This window comes from Pseudochaenichthys georgianus, chromosome 5 (assembly GCF_902827115.2).
Source record: "Pseudochaenichthys georgianus chromosome 5, fPseGeo1.2, whole genome shotgun sequence".
Taxonomy (NCBI): domain Eukaryota; kingdom Metazoa; phylum Chordata; class Actinopteri; order Perciformes; family Channichthyidae; genus Pseudochaenichthys; species Pseudochaenichthys georgianus.
In genome coordinates, this window is record NC_047507.1 from 35,162,598 (window position 1) to 35,188,473 (window position 25,876).

Here is a 25,876-nt window from a genome sequence, read left to right on the forward strand (position 1 = left end):
TCTGTATTTAGCCCTATCACTCTGAACCTTTGAATCCCCTGTTGTCCTGATTGTTGTCAGATGCAACGGCTTTTAAGGAGAGTTAACACAACAACAAACATGAATTTTACTTTTATTTACAAATCACTTCATTAACTGAGATGGCACACTTTTATTTCTGCATACGCCACTGGGGTTTTATTTAAAATAATTTGGAAAAACAGTTTGGCAGCGATGTTTAGTTTCTCCCTGATTTCATTAGGTACTATGAATATTAGCAACAGGTTCATTACTTATTAGAACGTCCACATTCTTTCATCTGAATTGTGTTATTGTTCACAGCGTCTCCTGATCCACCCTCAGGAAATACTCAAGAAGAATAGCTGAATCTAAATCTTTGTCTGTTTTTCAATTTTAGAGCCTATCTTGTCCAAAAGCATGTCTTCATCATTTTGTGATGTTGATTTAAGATCAAAATAAATAGATGTATGGACTTGAATAGCACCTCATGCAGCTATTGCACTGGGGTGTTACAATCTTGTTACAACAGCAATTCCTTTTCCAGGATGTTTTATCATAGCTCTAGAGAGAATTTCCCCAAACAAACATCATAATGTTAACAATGTAGACTGCAGACAGCAGAGGTGTGGTCTGGTATCAGTAATCCTCTGCAGGGTAGTGGCGTCGTCAATCTGAATACTAACACAGCACGGAGCGCTGTTACACACTGTCAGGACTCGGCTCTGTAACTCTCTTTATATATGGAATAAGACGCTGTTGGCAAGAAAAGGCAACCTGGCACACTCTGTACTGGCACTGTGCACAACGCACGTGTGTGTGTTCAGAGATAGTAATACTGCGTCCAGGCACTGTAGCAGGACACCAATATGTAGTGTTACATGAAAGGCTGCAGATATTTTTTTAATCAATCCTTGTTTTAAAAACGAATATTGATTCAATAGATGTAAAAAAACTCACCTTTTCTTTACGCTCTGACTCTAAACCCTTCAATTTTGTCAGTTTTCAATTCAACAGCAATATTTGACATAACTGACTTCATAACTTGTGTTAATGAAAGTCACTGTCTGATGAGCAGTAAATTAGAAGAGAAAAGTTTATTTAGAGTATGCAGATTTTTATAAATAAAGAAGTTCACTGCATGTCAAGTAATTATAATTTGGAAGCATCTCAGTCTCCTGCCAAACATAGCACCAAATTGCAACTAAACTATCTACTGTCACTTTTCACATTGAACATGTGCTCTTTTATTAAATAAACTAGGGATGCTCCGATCGGTCACCGATCGAGATCGGCCGATACTCACTCTCTACGACTCCGACCCTCTCCAAGTTACCCTGTAGGTACGGTCTTTGAGGTATGAGGGGATGAGGGAAAGTGCAGAGCCTGAAACTCCAAGTTCTTGGAGAGTGCAAAGGAGGATCTGATGATTCACCGTGTCGAATGCAGCAGACGGGTCCAAAAGGATGATGACAGAAGAGAGGGAGGCTGCTTTAGCCGTGTGCAGTTCCTCAGTGACAGCAAGGAGGGCAGTTTCTGTGAGTTACCTGCCTTGAAACCAGACTGGTGCGGATCCAGAAAGTTGTTCTGATGGAGATAACAGGAGAGTTGTTTAAAGACTACGCGTTCAAGTGTTTTAGACAGGAACGGGAGGAGAGAGACAGGCCTGTAGTTTATAACATCAGACGGGTTGAGAGTGGGTTTCTTTAGGAGAGGGTTTACTCTTGCCTCCTTGAGACTGTTTGGAAAGTGACCAGAAGTTAGAGAAGTGTTGATGAAATGGGTGAGAAACGGTAGAATATCAGGAGCAATAGTCTGAAGGAGGTTTGAAGGGATAGGGTCCAGAGGACAGGTCTACCACCTGTCCTCTGGACCCAATCCCTTCAAACCTCCAGGCAGACAGGCAGAGGTAATGAGGGTAAGAACCTCACTTGGAGAGAGAGGGGAAAAGGAGGTTAGTGTGTGGGTGACCCAGGTGATCTCTGGTGACCCAGCGGTGAGTAAAGGTGAGTCAGAAAAAGAAGAGCGAATATCATCAACCTTTTTTTCAAAGTGGTCAACAAAGTCGCTTGACAGAAGGGAGGAGGGGGAAGGGGCTTTGGGAGGGTCCAAGAGGGTGGAGAAGATGGAAAATAGTTTTTTGGGATTGGAATAGGAAGATTGGATCTTATCTTGAAAGAAAGTGCTTTTTGTCCGAGAGATCGAAGCAGAGAAAGAGGAGAGGAGAGCCTGATAGGTTAGGAGGTCGTCATGGTGTTTGGATTTCCACCATTTCCGCTCTGCTGCCCGAAGGACGGTTCGAGTAGCACGCAGTGCGTCATTTAGCCAGGGAGCAGGAGGGGACTGACGAGCCTGCCGAGATTTGAGAGGACAGAGAGAGTCCAGAGAGGATGAGAGAGTAGAGAGGAGAGTTTCTGCAGCAGAGTTTGGAGGCAGGAGTTGGAACGAGTCAGAGGAAGGGAGGGCTGAGAGAACCAATGAGGCAAGGGTAGAGGGGGAGAGAGAACGAATGTTACGGCGGACAGGTGCAGGATGAGAAGAGATTAGTTTGTTATGTTTGGAAAGGGGTAGAGAGAATGAAATGAAGAAGTGATCGGAGGTATGGAGCGGGTTTACAGAGAGGTTAGAAGTAGAGCAGTTCCTTGAGAATATGAGATCAAGGACACTGCCAGCTTTATGAGTTGGTGGGGACGGAGACAGTGAGAAAGCAAAGGCGGTTAAAAGAGATGTTAGTTCAGCTATCTTCCTCGTCTGGAGGTTGAAGTCTCCGAGAAGTACAGCGGGAGGGCCAGTTCCAGGGATGTGTGAGAGGAGATTATCTAATTCCTCCAAGAAGTCCCCCAAGGCGCCTGGTGGACGGTAGAGAACAACAATGGTTAATTGTATAGGATGGGTTACTGTGACGGCATGGAATTCAAAGGTGGAAGGAGTGAAGTTAGGTAGCTTGAAGAGGGAAAAGCTCCATTTGGGAGAGAGCAGGAGACCAGTGCTACCTCAGTGGGTCTGGGTGTATGGGAGAAGGAATATGCTGTGGAGAGAGCTGCTGGGGTGGATGTGTTGGATGGAGCAGAGATGTTCACAAGTCTTTTTTTGCAAGTCCAAGTCTCAAGTCTTTGGTCACAAGTCCAAGTCAAGTCTCAAGTCTTTGTGGGGTGAGACTTGATCAAGTCTCAAGTCTTTGGTCACGAGTCCAAGTCAAGTCTCAAGTCTCTAAAAAAATAAAAGTCTCATGTCTCTTCTGGTTGTAATAAGCCTTCTATTGTCTGCTGGTATCCAGTCTGTTAAGAATACTGCACAGCTATATCTAAGAAATTCAAAGCATTTAATGTGTTATTATCACTCCTATATCTATTAGCATACAGTATCAGTACTGATTAGTTGTTTGTTATATGATCACTTTAAACAGGCTATTGCAATGCAATATGAGGAAAAACATCACACTTTAGCTAAATGCAAACAACTTATAAGCAAAACACCTCAGAATCAGAAATCAGTATCACAAATACTTTATTAATCCCCCGCAGGGAAACTGTTAAAAGTACTTAAAAGCGGGTAATGATTAACGTTACCGACCTTTTTTATGTCATGTCAAGAGTTGGATGTCAAAGCCATTCAACTCAAACAAGTGTGACAAGCAATTCACTAATCTTTTCAAATATTCAGTTGCAAAGCTAGTAGCAAGCTAAGTTAACATTACATAGCTGATGCTGAGCTAAACATGTTTGCTAACCGTCCATATGCGTTAATGTGACTGACCTCTCCGGGTGAGTTTTCAAGTGCCTGATGAAATTCAACGTTGTTGCGCCAGCATCCTTGATTTTGATATTGCAGACTTTGCAGTGTGCGCTCCTTTTGTTGGTGCCGCCGGCGTTTTGTTCGAAGTTTTTGTAGTTGAACCTAATTACAAGCGGTACAGCCGCAGGTGTGCCGCCGGTCGCTATTGTGTTACTACGAGGTAGTAACAGAGGCGCGCACGTCTGCGTAATGAGCCCGGCTAAAATAACTAGATGGCCTACCTGCCTGTCAGCCTTCCACCTGGGCACAAACTTATCTCGTGCCCTCATTGGTCATGTGCGCGTTCGTGTGTGTTGGAGGAGGCGGGCTCTATAAGGAAGTAGGAGCCTCTAGCAGATTATCTCCGGTTGTGTATTTTCAAATTCTAGCGATCTCGAGCCGGTTTCTCTCAAATGTACCTACCCCACCTTTAATACGCCAAAAATAGAAAACACAATGATTGTTCACGAGTCCCAACACACGAGTCTAAGTCGAGTCTGAAGTCTTTTGGTCACGAGTCCAAGTCAAGTCTGAAGTCTCTGTGTGTGCGACTTAAGTGCGACTCGAGTCCGAGTCGCATACTCGAGTCCCCATCTCTGGGATGGAGTAATCCACGTCTCAGTGAGAGCAAGGAAATCCAGAGACTGCAGGGAGGCGTAGCCAGAGATGAAGTCAGCCTTAGGAACAGCTGACTGGCAGTTCCACAGGCCCCCTGCAACTAGATGGTGGATCTCAGTGGAGCATGTGGGATAGACGAGAGCAGGCCGGTTATATCGATTACGAGATACACGGGGCCAGTGATAATTGCGAGAAGACACATGAACAGGAATGGAGAAAATACACATGATTATAGCCTGGTGGGCAAAAAACTAAAGAAAATAAAACAGCACGATACTTAGTTCAATCAAAGTAGGATTTGCCTCCTCTTTGCCTCCCGCAGGACTCTAATGTCTTTGTCAGTCTAAAGGCCCTGACACACCAAGCAGTCACCAGAGGACTCGCCGACGCTGGCTGTTGCGTCGCCGTGTTCTCCTGCGTCTTGGCCATGTGTCGCACGGGAACACACCGCAAAGACTTCAGTGCGTGAGTGGCAATAACTCTCTTTACCAGCAGCCGGCGGTAGTGTGTATTAGTCATTCAAAAGAGGCAACAACCAGAAAACAGAGAAGAAGAACAGACCGTGATATAAACATATATATATATATATATATATTAGGGGTGTAACGGTTCACAAACATTTCGGTTCGGTACGTACCTCGGTTTTTAGGTCGCGGTTCGGTACGTTTTCGGTACAGCAGAAAAAATTATCACAAAACATAACATATTTTTTTTAAATAATTTTAAACTGTGAATAATGTATTCACTCAAATAAATACAAAATATGATAAAATAAACATTAAGGTGCAGCATTTCGATGAACTGAAATAATCTGTATTTGAACTTTACTGTACTAGTAGCCTACTCACAAAACATAAACTATTAGTTTTGGGTTTTTAATTATTATTAAACTATGAATATTCACTCAAATACGAAATATAATAAAATGAACATTAAGGTGCAGCATTTCGATTAACTGAAATTATCTGTATTTGAACTGTACTGTACTAAGCAGCCAGTTTGACATTAGGACTTGCTTGTCATTGTATTTTCATGTTGTTTTAAAGAAAGATGAACTTGTCCACATTGCTTGCCGAAAGGGCAGATCTGCTGGCACTAGCAATGTCTCCTGCTGTGGAGAACACCCTCTCGCTAGGGACAGAGGTAGCCGATACAGCCAGGTAGCGCTTTGCTAACATGGCAACATAAGGATATTTGCCGTTTGTAATAGCTTTGGCTCGGTCTGAACTTTTTGCGAGTGGTGGAGGCTTACATGCTAGTGGGAGTTGGGTTTGCACTTCAGTCTTTTGGTACCGGTGATATTCACGTTCAGGTGATGCCTTTTCAAAAGAGTGTGCAAGTTTGATGTGTTGCCAGCCGCGTAACCGATGTTAGTTGAACAATGCCGACAAACAGCTTTGGTTCGGTCCACCTGTCTTTGTCCGTCATCCTTGTACGTAACTGTGAAACCAAAATGTTCCCAAACCGGAGACTTCAATGATGCTGGAGGATTTTCGAGCTCAACTTTATCTGCGTTCGCCATTTTGACAGTTCCTCAATTACTGACTACATTGAACGCATCCCTCTGACCAGCTCGTCCAATGAAATGACTTGTTTGCTCTTTGACGCGTTGAACACAATGGGAGCAAATTACTCTGAATGCTGCGACGCAGCACCTGAGATTACTTCCAAGAAGTTGTTCACGTTCTCAATTTTTTACGTTTAACGTTATATTCGTTCGGTACACTTCGGTACACATGTGTACCGAACCGAAGGGTACGGGTACGTGTACCGTTACACCCCTAATATATATATATATATATATATATATATATATATATATATATATACAGTTGCAAGAAAAAGTATGTGAACCCTTTGGAATTACCTGGATTTCTGCATAAGTTGGTCATAAAATGTGTTCTGATCTTCGTCTAAGTCACAACAACAGACAAACACAGTCTGCTTAATCTAATACGACACAAACAATTATATGTTTTCATGTTTTTATTGAACACACCATGTAAACATTCACAGTGCAGGGTGGACCCCTAGGCCAAAGACTTCTTCAAGAGCTAATTGGAGTCAGGAGTCAGCCAACCTGGAGTCCAATCAATGAGACGAGATTGGAGGTGTTGGTTAAAGCTGCCCTGCCCTATAAAAAATACACACCAGTTTTGAATTTGCTTTTCTTAAGAAGCATTGCCAGTCTGCCAGATGTGAACCATGCCTCGCACAAAAGAGCTCTCAGAAGACCTACCATTAAGAATGGTTGACTTGCATAAAGCTGGAAAGGGTTACACAAGTATCTCTGAAAGCCTTGATGGTCATCAGTCCACGGTAAGACAAATTGTCTATAAATGGAGAAAGCTCAGCACTGTTGCTACTCTCCCTAGGAGTGGCCGTCCTGTAAATATGACTGCAAGAGCACAGGGCAGAATGCTCAATGAGGTGAAGAAGAATCCTAGAGTGTCAGCTAGAGACTTAAAGAAATCTCTGGCACATGCTAACATCTCTGTTGACGAATCTACGATACGTAAAACACTGAACAAGAATGGAGTTCATGGGAGGACAGAAGAAGAAGCCACTGCTGTCCAGAAAAAACATTGCTGCACGTTTGAAGTTTGCAAAAGAGCACCTGGATGTTCCACAGCACTTCTGGCAAAATATTCTGTGGACAGATGAAACCAAAGTTGAGTTGTTTGGAAAGAACACACAACGCTATGTGTGGAGAATCCAAAGGGTTCAAATACTTTTTCTTGCAACAGTATATATATATTAATCCCAACAGGCCACCTTGTTTATAGTTTGATTCAGTTTTAGTAGAATATAAAATACATGAATGAATGATGAAATGAGCACAAAGTGCAGACATACTATAATTATATTGAGGTACTTGAGACTAATCCTGCAACTGTATAGTTCTGCTCCACAACAGTTCGAGAATGAAGAAACCATCACGTATGAAAGGCTACATGTGAATAGAGGGGCAGGAAAAAGGCTTATCCATTTACATTTCAATCTTGAACAATGAACAGCAGTAGACAGTATCTCATTTAGTATCATCATCCTGCGCTTCGCCGGAGGCCTTCGAGTGAGTGTGCTTGGCCTCTCTCCGAGCGGTGCCGGTGTGGTGCAGATGGTGGATTCTGCCAGGCAGGGCTCAGCATCAAAGTGGAAGGACTCCACCAGCAGTGAAACCTCGACCAGCACCACCGAGGGTTGATTCTGCAGCCACATTTTTTAAAATAAATTCAGTTAGTTGGATTTAATACCATGGCTTCTTAAAACTGTTTACTAAGCATTCATAACAAAACAATACCCTGAAATGTGTGTGCCATTCGTTTGGGGTGTGGTCAAGTGTGAGAGGTACATTGTAGACACATTGTGATGCTCTAGTCAGATGCTAAAGACATACTTCTATATCAGGGGTGCCCAACCTTTTTTGAACCGAGAGCTACTTTTAAAGTTGCCAGTCTGCCGAGATCTACCAGTCCAAATAGAGATCATTACTGACAGCCTACTACCAGGTAAATACACACTTCTACTTGTATAAAACTGACCTTCGTACGATTAATACTTCATAAAATACTGCAGATCCTTTATCTTTCCTCTTTCTAATCGACACACATACAAGTATTTAACTGAAGTGACACAACAGTGTTGGAGTTTATTCACACGTCACTACAGTGGGTAATGTTTTTAAGAAACATTGAACAGTGCTGCCACATATGACACAGGAAAAAAGAAAAGACTCTGAACCCTTTCTTTGCCATTATATAAAAATAGTGTTGCTACAAAAGTATAAATGAGGCTTACTAATAAGACAACTCAGATCTGAAGCTACACAGGAATCTGCTGCCAAAGTGCAATAAAAAAGACTAAATTAATAGAATCAAACCCTTTTTTTGTTGCATTTTAGTAGAGTATACAAATAAATGCCTTTTTAAAATAGAATGCAAGCAACACTAGTTTCTTAACCTGAATTGATGATAGACTATAATCAATTTAAACAGAACAGATCTTAATGTTTGCATTCTTATACCATTTTGTACAATAATTATAATGAATATGTTCAAACAAACTAAAACTTACAGCTGATTAATAACGGTATCAAACTTGAGTTTGTATTCAAAAACCTGTTGAAATACTACTGTTATTTTTACTGTCCCCCAAAAGCGCGTCGGCAGCCTCCAGGAATGCTTCTTTCACAACTTCGCCATCTTTGAAAGACTTCATGTGTTTCGCAAGAACGTGACTGACACGATAAGATGCTAGGTAGCAGCCTTGCTCTTGTTGTTGGGCCTGGTGGACTGCTGTGCATTTAGCTGTTCTTTCAGGCCCCTCCCTAGCGTTTGTGCACTGTTTTGAAATGCCGCTCCTAAAAGACCCTTCTTCGATAAAGCCACGCTCGCATTGCAGATGAGACAGATGGACTTTGAATTGGAATAGATACAAAAATAATCATCCTCCCACTCGGAGTGAAAATTATATATTTTGGGCTTTTTTGCTTCTGCCATTGCGGTCTTGTGTGTGTGCGGACTGTCACTCCTGTTGACACGGACAACGTCAGCGAACTAGTGCCCACTGCCCACAAGCCACGCCCCGACACATGGGGTCACGCCGGCCAATCACAAAGCTTTGATGCGTTCAAGTGTATTATTCTGGCACAGGAAGATTATGTTATAGGACATTAACGATACAACTGAATATTGTTGTTCTATTTTTAGACACATCTCGCGATCGACTGGGAATCTATCGACTGGTTGGGAACCCCTGTTCTAGAAGATTCAGAACACTACAAAATATAAAGACATATTTTTATCATGTATTATTATAGGTTAGATAAAAGCGTTATTGAACCCATGGTGAATTTCATAAGCTACCCAGCAGTATATCATGTAATTTCAATTAGCTCCTCCTTTACCAGCTGCAACATTAAGGTGATGAGCACATCAATAATTGTAATACAATAATATATATATTATTCTGTTATTGTTATATTTAACACTGTAACCACCAAATGAATGAAAATAATGTTTTTGTAAATGAAAGAAGCAAGAAACACTTATTTGTACTCAACAAATAAAATAGTTACCGTGATGGTGAGGTTCGAAGTACTCTCCTTCCTTCTTGTGTAGGGCTCTAAAAACGGCAGCCTGGTTATGATCCACTGCTGTCTGCCAGTCCTTTGTGCTCCACAACTACCCGAAGGGGCAAGTCTCCTGTACCGGGTGTACTGGGTTCGCAGAGAATCCCAATTCTTCCTTAGCTCTTTCTCTGAAGCACACAAATAAACGATGTAAGCATTGTGGCTAGTTAGCATGTCCAATTCATATCTATATGCAGTGCCAAACGGCACAGCTAGCAACAGCTAGCAACAAGATGACAACAAAACACAAGGTTGAAATAACAAATTACATTTCACGTTAACGTCACTGTACGCCGGCAAACAATAAAAAGCCAACAGTATCTGCTGAAGAGCTCAATTGATGAAAAATATAATCTTACCCGAGAAACCAAGTTGCGTTTCAATCTCTCGCCAGAGTCCGGTTTTCACTACTCGGTTCGAGTACCTCTTCTCGAGGTGTCTCTGTGATGTCGTACAGAGCTGGCCTCTACTGGATCAAGGTGATGAGCTGGTCTTCGTTTGCGTCATTCCAGATCGCCATGATGAGATGAAAATGAATCTGTGTGTGCCTTCTTAAATCGTTTGTTTACGTCCCTCACTTCCGTTTCGCTTCTCATGCACTGATTCGCTAGCTGAACAGCCAATCAGAGTGATTGTTTGGTCCGACTGCCAGACCCGATGCATGGCCGATTCAACATTTATGTGTTCACATAAATGGTGACCACACCGTTTGAGACCCACTGAGAACTTAGACTAAGTTAACTATCTAAACACTCAGAGTCCTTTACCTCACCTGAGCTGAGGTTATCCCGAGCGGCCCGCCCAGTACAGTCTATGTGTGGGAAACCCTGGTATTCATTGATGAAAAAGAAGCCATGTGCAGTAATATAGAAAATTGAGGATGCAACGCATTGGTATGAATCGTGATGCATCGGGGAATCGGGTGGAGAAAAGTACAGACACACACAAAGACTGTAGTTGGCTCTTAGTCATTGCACATTTCTGGTATAATGTATTTTTTATGTGAGAGTAAGAAAAGAAATGTAAACACTAGCTGATTCAGCAATAACAAAATGATGTCTTTGTTCCCACCTAATTTCCTTCTGTTGGAGGTTTCAACACTTCCTCCGACAGAAGGAGGATGCTGTTGATACAACCTGAGTTCATTAGCTTATTGTTAGAGGTCACCACCAGCCGCCAGAACACATGATGCTTAATCCTGGCATGTGGTTTATAAGTAACTGGCTAACTAGTTGGATTACAGCAAAGTTACCTCTCTAGACACTGAACCAGTTTTTACAAAGCCATTAAGAAATGTCTTATTTAGAATTGACTTCATTTGTATTTTAACAACAGAGTGAGGATATTGTAAAACGTCTTCATCTTTGAATAAAATCTCAAATAACATGAAAACAACTACTACTTTCGGGATAGCTTTATTAAAACAAATAGGAGACATTACAAGTGAGCTGCTTGTTAAAAAAAAGCCTCCCCTTGTAGTCACAAGTAACATATCTGTTTAGGTTCTTAAAGGACAAGTCTTTTATTTTGATAGAAAAGAGACTTCATTTAGTTTTCAAATAGCAGTTGACGGACAGACGCGATGCAAAGATTTGAGAAAAACGCATAGTGAATTGTCCTAGAAAAAGAAATGATTCTACCTTCATTGGCTTCCTTCTATTGTGAGTAAATTAAACATCAGCCTGTATTAGTTATGGTAATCACAATCATTTCCTGACCAATAGTTGACCCTTTTATAACTGATCATTAACTGTTAACTGTGTCTAAAAAGCTGTCCTCCTGCACAATGGCTGATTAGGTCAAATCTATCATTTACTGCAAGATGCAGAGCATGTGCAAGATGGGCAACTGAGTCCAAAGAAAAGCAGTCCGGCTGAGTTAGGAGCCAAGTAGTTGGAAGTGCGATCTTCATTGCATCATTACCTGTGAAGTTGACAGCCGTGTCTCTGCCTGGCATAAAGTCACTCTGGCCTAATTCCAAACCGGCACCTACACACTCTCCCACTCAGTGACAGTGAACTCTGTCTGTATTCTCCCTGTCAGCTTAATGAAGCCCCCTTCTTTAAGGGTTAGGCTGAAAATACAGCTCCAAGCTTCCACACAAAGAGGAACTGTCGGAAGTTTTCATATTCATAGTTTCTTAGCGGCATCTCTTGGATGAAAAAAACAACAAAATAATAATAATACAATTATTTAGTGGTGTTTTTATATCTGATGTTTATGAGCTGCTTGGTTTTTGCAAAAGTACCTGTGTATGTGTGTATATATCTATCCAAAGCTAAATAAATAAAGACATCTACTGTTTTATAGACTAGTCATAGGCATATTTGATCCTAAGTAAAACAATACAAATACAATGCAAGCTTCCAGTTCTTGGCATCTGTATGACAATAATAAATGTCTATCCTATTTTGTGCACTTTACACCTAGGGCTGTGCAATTTAATCGATCCTGCGATATATATATATATCGATATTTAGTTTTCCGAGAAAGTATCGATATTTCAGCCGCGGGTATCGATACATTAAGTCTGATAACTGTGTTCGTTATTCTCGCGTCCAGGAGAGAAGCTTTAAAAAGGAGACTAAGTGAGTCTCTGAGAATGTTCAAATGTATACTTTAATTAATAAAAAGCGCGGTAATGTTACAAGCAAAAGATGGTTCAGTCAGAAAAACAGCTGTGTTCTGGCTCTCGTGAGCGAAGGGAAGAGAGCGAGCTCCACCTTTCCAGCTGTTAAATATCCTCTGCTGGCTCCTCCCTGTGGGCCGGTTGGCGCTGCTGGGGGCCGGCCCTCCACGTCTCCAATGTTCGTTGTTGCGCATTACAGAGGATTCAGACATTGTACATTAAATATATAACTAAACACGCATGTTCTCCTCCTTATCTCTTTCACGACTTTTCATTTAATACATTTTAAACGCTGTAATCAATACTCCAAAAATACCTCACGGCTGGTATCATTTCCGGTAGTTCCGAATGTTGTCTAATGCTACCCACGTCTGTAAACAAACGTATTCAAATAAACTGTACCTTCATTTAATATTCAGCAATAATAATATCTCGACGTCTATAGTTGTAGTGTTGAAATCAGTAGGTTTCGGTGTGCAACACTCCGTGTCATATCGCTACTAAATTCACCTCTATAGGAAATGGTATATTAGCCACATGCTAAATGCTAACCGGAGATGAAGGATTTTCAGAATAAAAGCTTAACAACTGGTTGTGCACAAGAACTTCTGGTTTTTCAGTATAAAACAGCATTTAAACTGACGGTATGTTTAAGGTACTTTATGCCATCAAAACATTGATTTTAATTTCTAACAACTCCCATTCAAATCCCCCGTGTTCGGCCACCTGCTGCACCTTAATTCTCCATTGGCCATTGTGATACTGCACTTTATGTACTTAAGTTTCAAAGGCTTGTAAGCTACAGTTTGCACTGTTTCAATAAATGAAACTAATTTTCTCACCACATCTTTTGATTCATTTTGTCCAGCATTTGCAAGCTGTAGACTCTCTGTCAGAGCCATATATTGTATAATTGATGCTTTCAGTTTTCAGTTGAATTAATTCAATCCAAGTCAATGGAACACTCACAAGATGTCACCAAAATCACACTGTCCCTTTTTAAAATCTTTCAGAAAATGATATAAGTGTATCGAATCATATCGTTTGCTGAATATCGTGTATCGTATCGTGAGATTAGTGTATCGCTACAGCCCTATTTACACCTAACTATTTGTACACAGCGTGTTTCATGGCGTGTTGCACATGGTCAGGAATCGCAGCTGGTTACTTCAGGACCGATGCAAACTCACTGCTGGAGGGTTTAATAACTCCCATTCCCAACTTGTTGGTTTGGTTCTTAATATAGCAACTCTTCCATGTGAACGTGCACACAGAGTTGAATTCGGCAGGGACATTGTGTGGGGTCCGGATTGGATTTATGTTTCTGTCTGCGTTCCCACCAGTGTATTGCCATTGACATTTCTCCAATATCACTTAAATCAATAATGGATTAAGAAAATGTTTTACTATTTATGTTCTGTCTGTTAACTAATAGATTCAACAGCAAATCGTTGTAACTCTAAATAATTGACTGTGAAATCAATCATATTGTTCAAATAACGTAAATAATAGATGATTGAACCTTTTTAGCAGTTGTTCTCTCTCTCCAGGCTTCATTCAGCTTGCTCTCTGCGACACACACCCGAATCAACAAACTCTCCATCTGCAGCCTCTTTCAGACATGCACTGTAGCCAGGAAATACTCTGCCAGTTTTACATGCAAAGCCACCAGAGTTGTAAAAAAAATCAAAGACTGACTAACTCTTCATCTACTTCGCTGATGAAGATAACATGCCAGCTTAACGACATGTTGTACAAAGCAATTGCTAACCTAATACATTCAAAATAACTTCCTGCTTGGCCAATGTGGACGTTTTTAAATATCTTGGGAGCACTGAGACTTTAAGGTATCGGTCGATATGAAAATAATTTGATCTTTTAATATATCGATATCGGCATTATTTTGTATGGTTGACCAGCATTGCTTTAAATACGTTTTTACTAGGGGTGTAACGGTACACGTACCCGTACCGAAATTATTCGGTACGGGCCCTTCGGTTCGGTACACGTGTGTACCGAAGTGTACCGAACGAATATAACGTTAAACGTAAAAAATTGAGAACGTGAACAACTTCTTGGAAGTAATCTCAGGTGCTGCGTCGCAGCATTCAGAGTAATTTCCTCACATTGGGCTCATCGCGTCATAGAGCGAGCAAGTCATTTCATTGGATGAGAGGGCATGCTATGAGAGCTGGTCAGAGGGATGCGTTCAAATTTAGTCAGTAATTTGAGGAACTGTCGAAAATGAATGGCGAACGCAGATAAAGTTGAGCTCGAAAATCCTCCAGCATCATTGAAGTCTCCGGTTTGGGAACATTTTGGTTTCGCAGTTACATACAAGGATGATGGACAAAGACAGGTGGACCGAACCAAAGCTGTTTGTCGGCATTGTTCAACTAAAATTGGTTACGCGGCTGGCAATACATCAAACTTGCACACTCTTGAAAAGGCATCACCCGATCGTGAATATCACCGGTACCAAAAGAAAAAAGACTGAAGCGCAAACCCAACTCCCGCTAGCATTTAAGCCTCCACCACTCGCAAAAAGTTCAGACCGAGCCAAAGCTATTACAAACGCCAAATATCCTTATGTTGCCATGTTAGCAAAGCGCTACCTGGCTGTATCTGCTACCTCTGTCCCTAGCGAGAGGGTTTTCTCCACAGCAGGAGACATTGCTAGTGCCAGCAGATCTGCCCTTTCGGCAAGCAATGTGGAAAAGTTCATTTTTCTTTAAACAACATGAAAATACAATGACAAGCAAGTCCTAATGTCAAACTGGCTGCTTAGGTGCTAGTACAGTACAGTTCAAATACAGATAATTTCAGTTCATCGAAATGCTGCACCTTAATGTTTATTTTATTATATTTTGTATTTATTTGAGTGAATATTCACAGTTTAATAATAATTAAAAACCCAAAACTAATAGTTTATGTTTTGTGAGTACTTGTACAGTAAAGTTCAAATACAGATTATTTCAGTTCATCGAAATGCTGCACCTTAATGTTTATTTTATTATATTTTGTATTTATTTGAGTGAATATTCACAGTTTAATAATAATAAAAAAATATATATATGTTTTGTGAAAAAAAAATCTGCTGAACCGAACCGTGACCAAAAAACCGAGGTACGTACCGAACCGAAATGTTTGTGAACCGTTACACCCCTAGTTTTTACACAATGAGAATTTTGATAAATAGCCATCAGTTATTTAGAATAATCGCTAAGTGGGTAAAGACAAGTAATAGAACATATAACAGGAAATGACATCGTCTTACTGTAATGGAACCTTTGAAATCAGGAAAAGATGGAAGAAATAAACAATATTACGATATCCATAACGACAGACGATACGTGGGCTGCGTCTCACTTCTCTTATTTTTCATTTCCTCGCTCCTCGGTCTCGGTCTCACCGGAAGTTGATTTGTCTGCGGCATCTTGAGTAGGGTCCCAGTGGCCTTATTTTTGCCGGAGGATCGAGGAGCGATAATCGAGGAACTACCAGACCATCCTCCGGTGAAATCCTCAGACACTCGCCCCGCCCCCTTACTGTGTATCGCACTGATGCAGTGCATGCACTGATCTGATGCTTCTTGACATGACAGCAGTTTCCCAGCGGAGTGAAGAAAACACATGAACCTCACGGGAGTCACTCCTCAGTTTATACCGTGTTTTGTTTCAATTCATGTATCATTTAGTTACAAACATGTGATATATCTGAACAACAAAGTGGTCAAAAATCATTTTATTCTTTTTTTGGAAACATTTTCATGATCGCTTTTTTCGTTTATACATTTTAAGAATGGCGTTTATCTTTTTTGAGAATGAGTTCTTATTTGATTTTATTTACTTGGGTCTACAACAGATGATACAAATGGTTGTGTCAGTAAATGTGTACTAACGGGGAAAATAACGGGGACAGAGCTGCTGTCAGACGATCAGCTGTGCGGCGTCATCACAAACGGACGTCGCTTCACGTGACGCTCCGGAGGAAAAGACGGCCCATTGCTCTTAAAACTCATTTCCCTGCTTCTCGTGGTTTCCTTGCGTCTCTCCGTGCTTCCCTGGTGGGAGGGACTAGTCGCAGGGAAACGACGCAATTGAGGGACGCAAGGAATCCATTTAACAGAAGTGAGACGCAGCCCTGGTCTCATATCACAATGTAGATAAATATCAATATTTGTTTTCTGGCCTTTTTTAATTAAAGAAAACAAAAAAAACTTTCATTACAATGTTTAAGAGGCAAACAAACAAAAAACAACAGTATTAACCTTCGCAAAATGTTATTTTGACAGTCAACATAGTTTTGGCCCAAAATAAATTAAATATAAATGGCTATTTGGCATCCCATGAGCCATCTGAATGTACCAAATCAGGCTTTTCTGGCAGAGTTGTCTTGTCTAAATATACATGTAGGGAAATACAAGTGCTGCATTGGACTCTGTATCGGCCGTTTTCCAATATTAAAGGATGTGGATCGGCCCTTATTTAGTTTGAAAATTCAACATCGACCTGTTGAACAGAGGCCTATGTGTGAACTCCAAAAAGACATTGTTCAAACAGATGGAGGAACCTAGCAGCGTGACCGGTTCCAAGTGTGAAAGGTGTTTTTATAGTTCTTTCTCTAGTCTAACAAGTCTCTATTTTCTCTGCTCAACAACAGTTCTAATAAAACAGGTTTATCATACTAGTCATTACTCACTTCATTCAGTGTCACAGATCCATTCATTAAATAAATATGCAGAACATTTCACGCCTCAGTTCCAGTCCTGTGGTGTGACTAATCTTTTGATATCCGGCTTTACAAAGCAGCCTTCTCATACTTTAACTGTCAGTAATTATTAACGCAACTTTCATGGCTTCTTCTTTGTTTAGCCTTTGACCTTCCACTTGACTTACTTTGACTTCTAAATCTGTCAAGGGTTCAATTATATTGACATTTACACTACATGACTTCTTCCAGTATTCCTATATTATAATGTTGGCATGTAAACAAATATATAGGCCTACAGTTCGTATCCACACACGTTGACGTTTTGATCTTCCCTTACATCATATGCCTTTCTTGTGATTAAAGATAGCGACACATATTGTTTTATTTAGCATGGACACATCGCGTGTAAAAGCATACTTTTATAAACCTAAATGCAGGTTTTTGGGAAACATTTTCACATTGTTTTTTTCAATAAATCCCAAAACATAACAATTGCACACAATATATGTAGTTATAAAACATAACATACTAAAAACATGCTTAAATTTGGTATGACTTTTACTTAAGTGTTTTACATAAGAAAGTCATTTTATCTCCACATGTTGAGAGCTGTTCTAACCTGTTTGGACATCCCAGCAGGTGGATAATTATATATAAGCATAAATCTGCACACGTCCTTCGTAGACGATAAAATAGTGTAGAACCTAAGACTTTCTCAAAGATTCAAAAGAATACAAGGATTAATCCGTCTGAGCAAAATACATCATCTGCCAGCAGACAATTGCTATATGCTTATTAATCTGTGTGTATATGTTTGTGCCATACAACAACATTGGTGTCATGTGTCGACCTGCTGACTGGTGAAGTGGTTGTTGTTGCTTGATGGTTTGCACTGCTTTTTGGAAGCGTAGGGCAAATTAAAATCCTAACACAATTATATGGCATTCGTTGAGCTGACACAAATGAAGGAGGGGAGATAGAGAGAGTAAGGGAGGAGGACGGAGAATGATAAAGGGATGCAGTGTGTTTCCGAGAGAAATGTTCTGTTAGTGGGTGGAAGTGCTGCAGGAATGTCAGTTGTGGTGGTAATCAGTCACAAGTGTTTGTTTGAAGAGTGGTGTATTTGTGTGATTCTGTATAGATCAGGAAATAATATTGATTTTAGAGGTTTTTTGATACAGAAAACTTTCAAAACTTCCTCAATTGAATTTCCTTAATTTTCTTGTGTTGGCCTTGAGAGTGACAGCAAACACTTGAGTCCGTACTTCAGAGCCACTCATCATACCAGCAGACTTGAAATCAAGGCACACTGCATGCAGTGTCTGTTTAAAACATGCCTGCCTGCTGTGGTTATGTTGCTTGGACTTTCTCGAGAACCGCTCATAAAAACAACTTCACACTAGGGGTGTCACGGTTCACAGAAGTCACGGTTCGGTTCGTACCTCGGTTTGGCGGTCACGGTTCGGTACGGTTCGGTACAACAAGAAAAAGCAAAAAAAAGTCCCAAATGCATAATTCCAGGTTTGTTGTTATTTATTTTTTAACAGTAGTGCAAGTTTCAGTTTAAAAATAAGGAACTCTGACATTTTGAATAATTAACTGTATTAAACAGTTACAAACAAACCACCAACACTCAGATGGCCATATTATCTATAATGGCTGATGTCAAACAAAAAGGTTTCATCAAGCTGTAAAACTAAAAAGAATGTCTTGAAAATATTACATCATAAATTATAAGCCAAAAGCTTCCGTTATTTATTTTGGTCTCACTGCTCTCATGTCTATTGGCTTCTTAAAAACAGCGGGGATAAAGCTGTTGAACTGCTGTTGTCTTTTGCCGGGCTCCGGTGATTGGCAAATCTGGGTGATGCCTTCTGATATGATGTAGCATGTTTGGCGTGTGTTCCCATTAGCATACCGCAACGCTGTCGAACAACGCCGACACACCGTCCTCGTCCGATCCACCACTCGCACACTTCATCGTTATTGTAGTCCACAGGGAACCCGAAATGTTCCCACACAGCTGATTTAAAAGAAGCAGGTGGGTTTTGCTCCTGTGTGTTATCTGAAATCGCCATATTAACTTTTCTTCTTCTGGTATTTTTTTCGTTTTGTTCTTGTTCTTCATTTGTTGTTTAAGGGCGGCTGGCAAACAGCTTTTAGGCGCAATACCGCCCCCTGGATTATAAATAGTGAAGTGGATACTGCCCTGAATGACAGACTTTTTTTGCCACTCGTAAAAAAAAGGCGTATTCGCCGTGTGACTGCATGTGCCGAACCGTGACGTCCGAACCGTGACGGTACGAATATGGATACCGTTACACCCCTACTTCACACTCAAAAAACAGTTTAATACAGACTGGTTGACAAACGAATGAAAAAACCAACCCAAATCTGGCTTCTATCACGGTCAAAAACATCGGTTAAATACACTTATGGCCTCGCTCGGTTTGGTTAGGCCTTATTAGGCCCAGCTCACTTTAATGCTGCGCTTCCATTACAGTTTAGGAACTGGGGTAGTTACTATAGTAACGCAGTGTAGGCGGAGCCGTGACGTCATCTTCAATGAGAGCCCCAGAAAAACAACACAGCCGTTAGCTCTTAGCACTCGGAGCTCTTCATATCTGTTCAGAAACTAGGCAAAAGTTAAGTACAAACCACAGACTGCCTGTGTCATGGCGAATACAGTCGCTGGTTTATTTATGTCTGTATAGGCCGTTGTTGTGAGTGTGGACGGTCGGAGCATAACGTTAGCTTAGCCAAGCTCCATTCAGAAAACACGCATTTTAAAAGGGTTTTCGCCTGCCGTCTGTCTGCAGACTTGTCAAAGCATTAATTCATGGTTTTTACTAACCGGTATCAGTATGTTGTTACTTCGGCATCATTTTGAAACGTGTATTACAATTAAATCACGGTCAAATATGTTCATCTTGTTGTAGTTGTAGCCCCCTTGCCAGCGATTCTCTCTCTAGTTTAGCATACTCAGCCCGACTCAGCCTGGTTGTTCCTGGCCCTAGAACCACGATTTTATGGGGCCATAAAAACTGTGAATTAGGAGCCGGTACTAGGCCAAGTGGAAACGCAACCAAAAACGGGCCCCGCATGGCTCGGCACGCTTAAAGCGAGCTACCCGCTGCAGTGGAAACGCGCCATAGGTGGATGTATTAATGTCATATTTGGCCTACTTTCACAGAACCACCATGATTATAAAGTACAGAATACATTTCATTATTGGAGTGGTGCAGTGATGAAGTATTTATTCAAGCTGCATCGAAAGATGTCCCTCGCCAAAAGTTAAAAATGAAATAATTGTAATAGATTGTTATACTTTTTATACTTATATGATGTCTGAAGTCTACAAACAGAAAGTGAGACTGTTCAAGACACTTGCAGGTAATTTATAGGTATTTATTTAAAAACAAAGCGCAGAATAAGAGAAAAATGATGACCCAAAACTGTCTGTCATCATCCATCACAGTTTTGCAGAACCATTTCCTGCCTCAACTTCGACCCTTTGTACTTACTGAAGTTGTGTGTACACCAGAGCTCGCGTTAACCGAATATTTTCCGTCTATGACGGATTTTTTTTAACAATGACGGACAAATCTGAAAGCAGTCCGTCATTTTGACAGATTAGAACAAACTCGGAACAGCGCCAAAGTTTCCCCGCAGCGAGGCTCCGGTGTTATGCCGTGTTATGCATGCCCTCCAAAAAGGAAATTATACCGTTTCCAAACCTAACTGTGCCGTACAGATCATTGAAATGTCTGTGAGTTTTGGCTTTACGCTGTGCACGCTCCCGCGAGGTGCAGCAGCCATGCATAACACGGCGCATGTGAACTGTCGCCCCCCCCCCGCGTTGACAGTTCACGAGCATGCTCCCCCCCCCCCTCGTCAGAGTTGTGTAAAGGCCAACGGGTAATTCTGGATTTTGACGGAAGTTTTACGATCCTGTCCGTCAAAATGACGGGCAGCGAAAAAGTCTAGCACAACCTCTGGTGTACACAGGGTTCTTGTGCACTAAAAATGAAGATGTAATGAAGAGTTGTTATATACCAGAATTGTTCTTTGTCTCTTCCTCTACAATCCTCTCTTGTAGCTAGATCTGTGATGTTAGCAGTCAAGTTTACCAGCTGACTGAACAGGGAAAGAATTTCTCTCACACACACACACACACACACACACACACACACACACACACACACACACACACACACACACACACACACACACACACACACACACACACACACACACACACACACACACACACACACACACACACACAGGAATCTCTGCCAGTATCCATGCTTAGTGTGTGAATCGACCATTCAGTGAGGCAGTCTGTGATCTGCTTTGTTGTGTCTACATTTCAGACGGGGGAGATCAGATAAACTGCAGACAAACACCTGCAATCAGCTTTAAAGAAACTGGTATCCAAGCTCAGAAGCAAATCACCTTGGTAACCTGTCAATCAGTTAATCTATTATTCATTCACACATTATATTGAGTCATCTAGCAGTCACTTTGGAGAGTGTTATGTGTTAAAAAGAACATAATTGGTGTTGTGCCCCACAGCTGCAGAATGACACATTGACTTGTTGATGTTGTTGTTGATGGAGAATGTCATCTCTAAACTCACATTTAGCCAGCTCTCTTTCTCTTTGTTTATGCTGAGTCACGGTTGCTTTATTTCCTCATTCACCACATCTTGTTTTAGGGAAATGAAAGAGACTTCCTGTATGAACTATTAGGTTAAGTGTAGGTGTTTCAAATGAGTTTTAGGAGATCTTACGCAGGCAGATTACAGACAACAACCTGGAACTGACAGAAAGATATCGGGAGCTCCTTAAGCTTTTTAACCGTGTGAAATGGAGCAATGGTGTAACGGGTGGAAATGGTGAGTTGTCGCTGATAAGAAGATTAGAAAACTTTTAGCAACGGGTCGTATCGCATAGTACATGCTAGAATTTACCAGCTTTTTTTCTATTTATCAATTGTTGTTTTTATTGCTTCATTTTGATTCTACATTTTTCTATGTACATTTTTTTTAGATGACCTTGCAATGCAGCAACACTTTTTTCATCAGCATTAAGACACATGCTGTGCTCATATAGTGGTTCCCACTAGGGGTGCAACAACTAATCGACTTAATCGATTAAAATCGATGACCAAATTAGTTGCCAACTAATTCAGTCGTCGATTCGTTGGTGCCGTCATCACGTGTGTTTTACGGGCCGTTAAGCTCCAACGTTATCGGTCTTTTTATCGGTAGCCTATGTCATATGTCATGTGTATTATTGCTACATAAACATTATATCGCAGTCTTAGTGTCGCCAACTCGTTTCTAACATGCAAAAAGACAAAAAAAATCATCTATGGTGTATTTTCGACCTTTCCAATCCAGACGAGATCTCTCTCTCCCGTCTGTGTGCGAGGGGGCGGGGCAGTTTACACACACGCGGCCGCTACATGAACACACGGCGGAGATGGCGGAGAGAAGCACTCCAAAGTGTGATTAAATGTTACCCGTCTCGATTAATAATATACAGTTGCAAGAAAAAGTATGTGAACCCTTTGGAATTACCTGGATTTCTCCAAAAGTTGGTCATAAAATGTGTTCTGATCTTCGTCTAAGTCACAACAACAGACAAACACAGTCTGCTTAAACTAATACGACACAAACAATGATATGTTTTCATGTTTTTATTGAACACACCATGTAAACATTCACAGTGCAGGGTGGAGAAAGTATGTGAACCCCTCGGCTAAAGACTTCTTCAAGAGCTAATTGGAGTCAGGAGTCAGCCAACCTGGAGTCCAATCAATGAGACGAGATTGGAGGTGTTGGTTAAAGCTGCCCTGCCCTATAAAAAATACACACCAGTTTTGAATTTGCTTTTCTTAAGAAGCATTGCCAGATGTGAGCCATGCCTCGCACAAAAGAGCTCTCAGAAGACCTAAGAAGTGTTGACTTGCATAAAGCTGGAAAGGGTTCCAAAAGTATCTCTCAAAGCCTTGATGTTCATCAGTCCACGGTAAGACAAAGTGTCTATACATGGAGAAAGTTCAGCACTGTTGCTACTCTCCCTAGGAGTGGCCGTCCTGTAAAGACGACTGCAAGAGCACAGCGCAGAATGCTCAATGAGGTGAAGAAGAATCCTAGAGTGTCAGCTAGTGACTTAAAGAAATCTCTGACACATGCTAACATCTCTGTTGACGAATCTACGATACGTAAAACACTGAACAAGAATGGAGTTCATGGGAGGACACCACGGAGGAAGCCACTGCTGTCCAAAAAAAACATTGCTGCACGTTTGAAGTTTGCAAAAGAGCACCTGGATGTTCCACAGCACTTCTGGCAAAATATTCTGTGGACAGATGAAACCAAAGTTGAGTTGTTTGGAAAGAACACACAACGCTATGTGTGGAGAAGGGTTCACATACTTTTTCTTGCAACTGTATGTATTTTTGAATCCAGTATTAATCTTTATCGTCTTCATTGTTAGTTTCCACATCCCTAAAACAACCTCAAGCTAAATCTAAAAGTTGATGGCTAAATAAGAGCGTTTGAGAAATTGTGCAAGGCATAATAGTCCGAATAGTCGACTAATCGTTTCATTAATCGATAGATTAATCGATTATCAAATGAGTCGTTTGTTGCAGCCCTAGTTCCCATCCAAAGGACTAAAGGCGCTGCAGAAAGCTTTAGTGTTGTTTATCTTGACATTTCATTGCGGTCGTCACTATTATCATTACTTATTGCTTGAGTGACATGTTGCTGATATTCCTGTGACATTAGTAAATGTCAAACACTTTATTAAATAGGATGTGTCAAGGCGAATGACCAGGAGACTTTCACTGAGTCTGCAGCACACAGGTAGATGACGTCATACTTTCTGTGTGTGTGTGAGAAATACTAGATATAAGTGTGCGAGAGATGTGAGGTATGTGACGCATACTGTGTGTGTGTGTTGTTGCTGGGCGAAAAGCTCTATAGTTAGGTCCCTCCCTATCTCCAGGTTACCATGGGGACAGGAGGTACTGGTCTGTGTGTAAGTGTGTGTGTATATATATACATATACATACACATGCTAAAAGACTATCAATTCATAGATCATGATAGCTATATATATATATATAGCTATCATGATCTATGAATTGATAGTCTTTTAGCAGACTGCAGTCAGATGAATGGCGAAGTCAAACAGTCGGCACCTCTTCCTCTCTCCTTCTCTTCCTCTCCCTCCGTCTCTCTCTCTGGTCAATCGACAGTGTTTTCAGTCATGACGGAAAGCTGAAAGCTGATGAATGAAACTCCTGGAACGACAGACAGATCAGATCGCTGAAAGTGTGTGTGTACTGTATCTGTGTGTCTTCTTGCTTTAGCTTTATGCTTGTGTTATATTTTAATGTGTTTATCTGTAAATGTGCATTTATGTTGCCGTTTGTGCATATATATGTGTGTTATCTCATTTCTATATCTGTGACTGTTGATTTCAGTATATGTTCTTTTCTGAATGATGTGTGAAGGATCCTGCTGTCTCTTCCTGTTTAACTGTTGGGATTGTTGTTGTTCTCAAATATGCGTTCAACGTCTTAAAGAAGAAATATCACGCTAATGTTCAGGTTTCATATTTGTATTTAGTACCTTTACTGTGACACGTCTCCTTGCTTTAATGTTCAAAAAGCTCTTATTTTTCTCATCCTGCCTGTGCTGCAGCACCTCTTTTCACCCTCTGTCTGAAACCAGAGCCCAGTCTGCTCTGATTGGTTAGCTGGCTGGCTCTGTTGTGATTGGTCAACCGCTTTGAGATGTCCCGCCCCTCAGCCTATCACATGCTAGTCAAGAGAAGCGAGATAGTTACATATTCTGGATCCCCTTGAGAACGAGATGGTACATCTTAAGGGGTTTATCCTAATAAATACATGTATATAAATAGTGATGTCACTATGTCATGGGAGTAAACAAAAGGAGTCCAATGGAGGTGTTTCAGGCGGGAGGGGGGAGTGTGTGGGAGAGAAACTCCCTCATGAGGGAACTTTGGGATTTTAGCCTTTGCAGACTGTTGTCTTTTTTGGTATTGTATGCAGCCCTAGTCTTAGTACATTAACTGTTGTCAGTATGATTTATATTTTGCCATGCTGTGGACCTACAGTATAGCCTCAGGATTAGAATATGATCAGCTAGTCACACAGCACTACTGACAAGAGAAGTGTACTGATAAGTTCACTGTGAATCAAGAGTGCAACAAAATAGCTCATGCAGACCAGAAAGCATTTCCTTAGACTGAAAATATAAGAGATGTGTTCACTTTTGACACACGGTTCAATTGTTACTCCTCCTATTAGCATAACAATTCATATTTCAATAATCTAAAGCGTAGCAAAGCAAGTCAAGTTTTGGAACAGGGTTCAGGGATAGACACATTGATTATGACTTAATGTGTGTCACATTAAGATGGCAAACCAGGAAGTAGATATTTTCGCATGATGGGTGAAAAAGTAACTTTTGGTCAGACTTCAGGAACATTGATATATTTTCAAAATGTGAATCTGCTTAATAACTACGTCAGTATTGTGTCTCCCAGGGCAGTAATGTTGGTCTGTGCACCATTTTTGGTCTAGACCGTGTAGTGTGTACTAAATAATGTAACAAAAAAAATTGCAATTTAGTGACAGAAAAACAAGTTTTGCAATATTATCTATAATAATAATATAGATTCTATTTTGAATGCTGCTGATTTCTATTTCTGTGCTGCGCACACCATATAAGGACTGCACTAGAAGTATTATTCATCAAAAATGTAAATGTTTAAATATTTTGTGAAAGCACCAAACAACCCTCCAATATGTTCGGAATATCAATATTGATTTATTCATCAGAAATAGCTCCATATTGCAGAGCCCTAATTTCCACTTGACACTTCACTTGAACGATTATTACAGTCTATCAATGTATGATGATTGTGTGACATCATTAACTCTTCCCATGGTTCTCACCTGCTGTGTTT

At 40.8% G+C, this 25,876-nt stretch overlaps 1 protein-coding gene across 1 annotated transcript in view; it reads left to right on the forward strand.

The window, feature by feature from the left end:
* The window catches only part of slmapa (sarcolemma associated protein a), an 82,249-nt gene that overhangs the window by 10,825 nt on the left and 45,548 nt on the right, over window positions 1-25,876 (forward strand). The gene's annotated exons all lie outside the window — the stretch shown is intronic.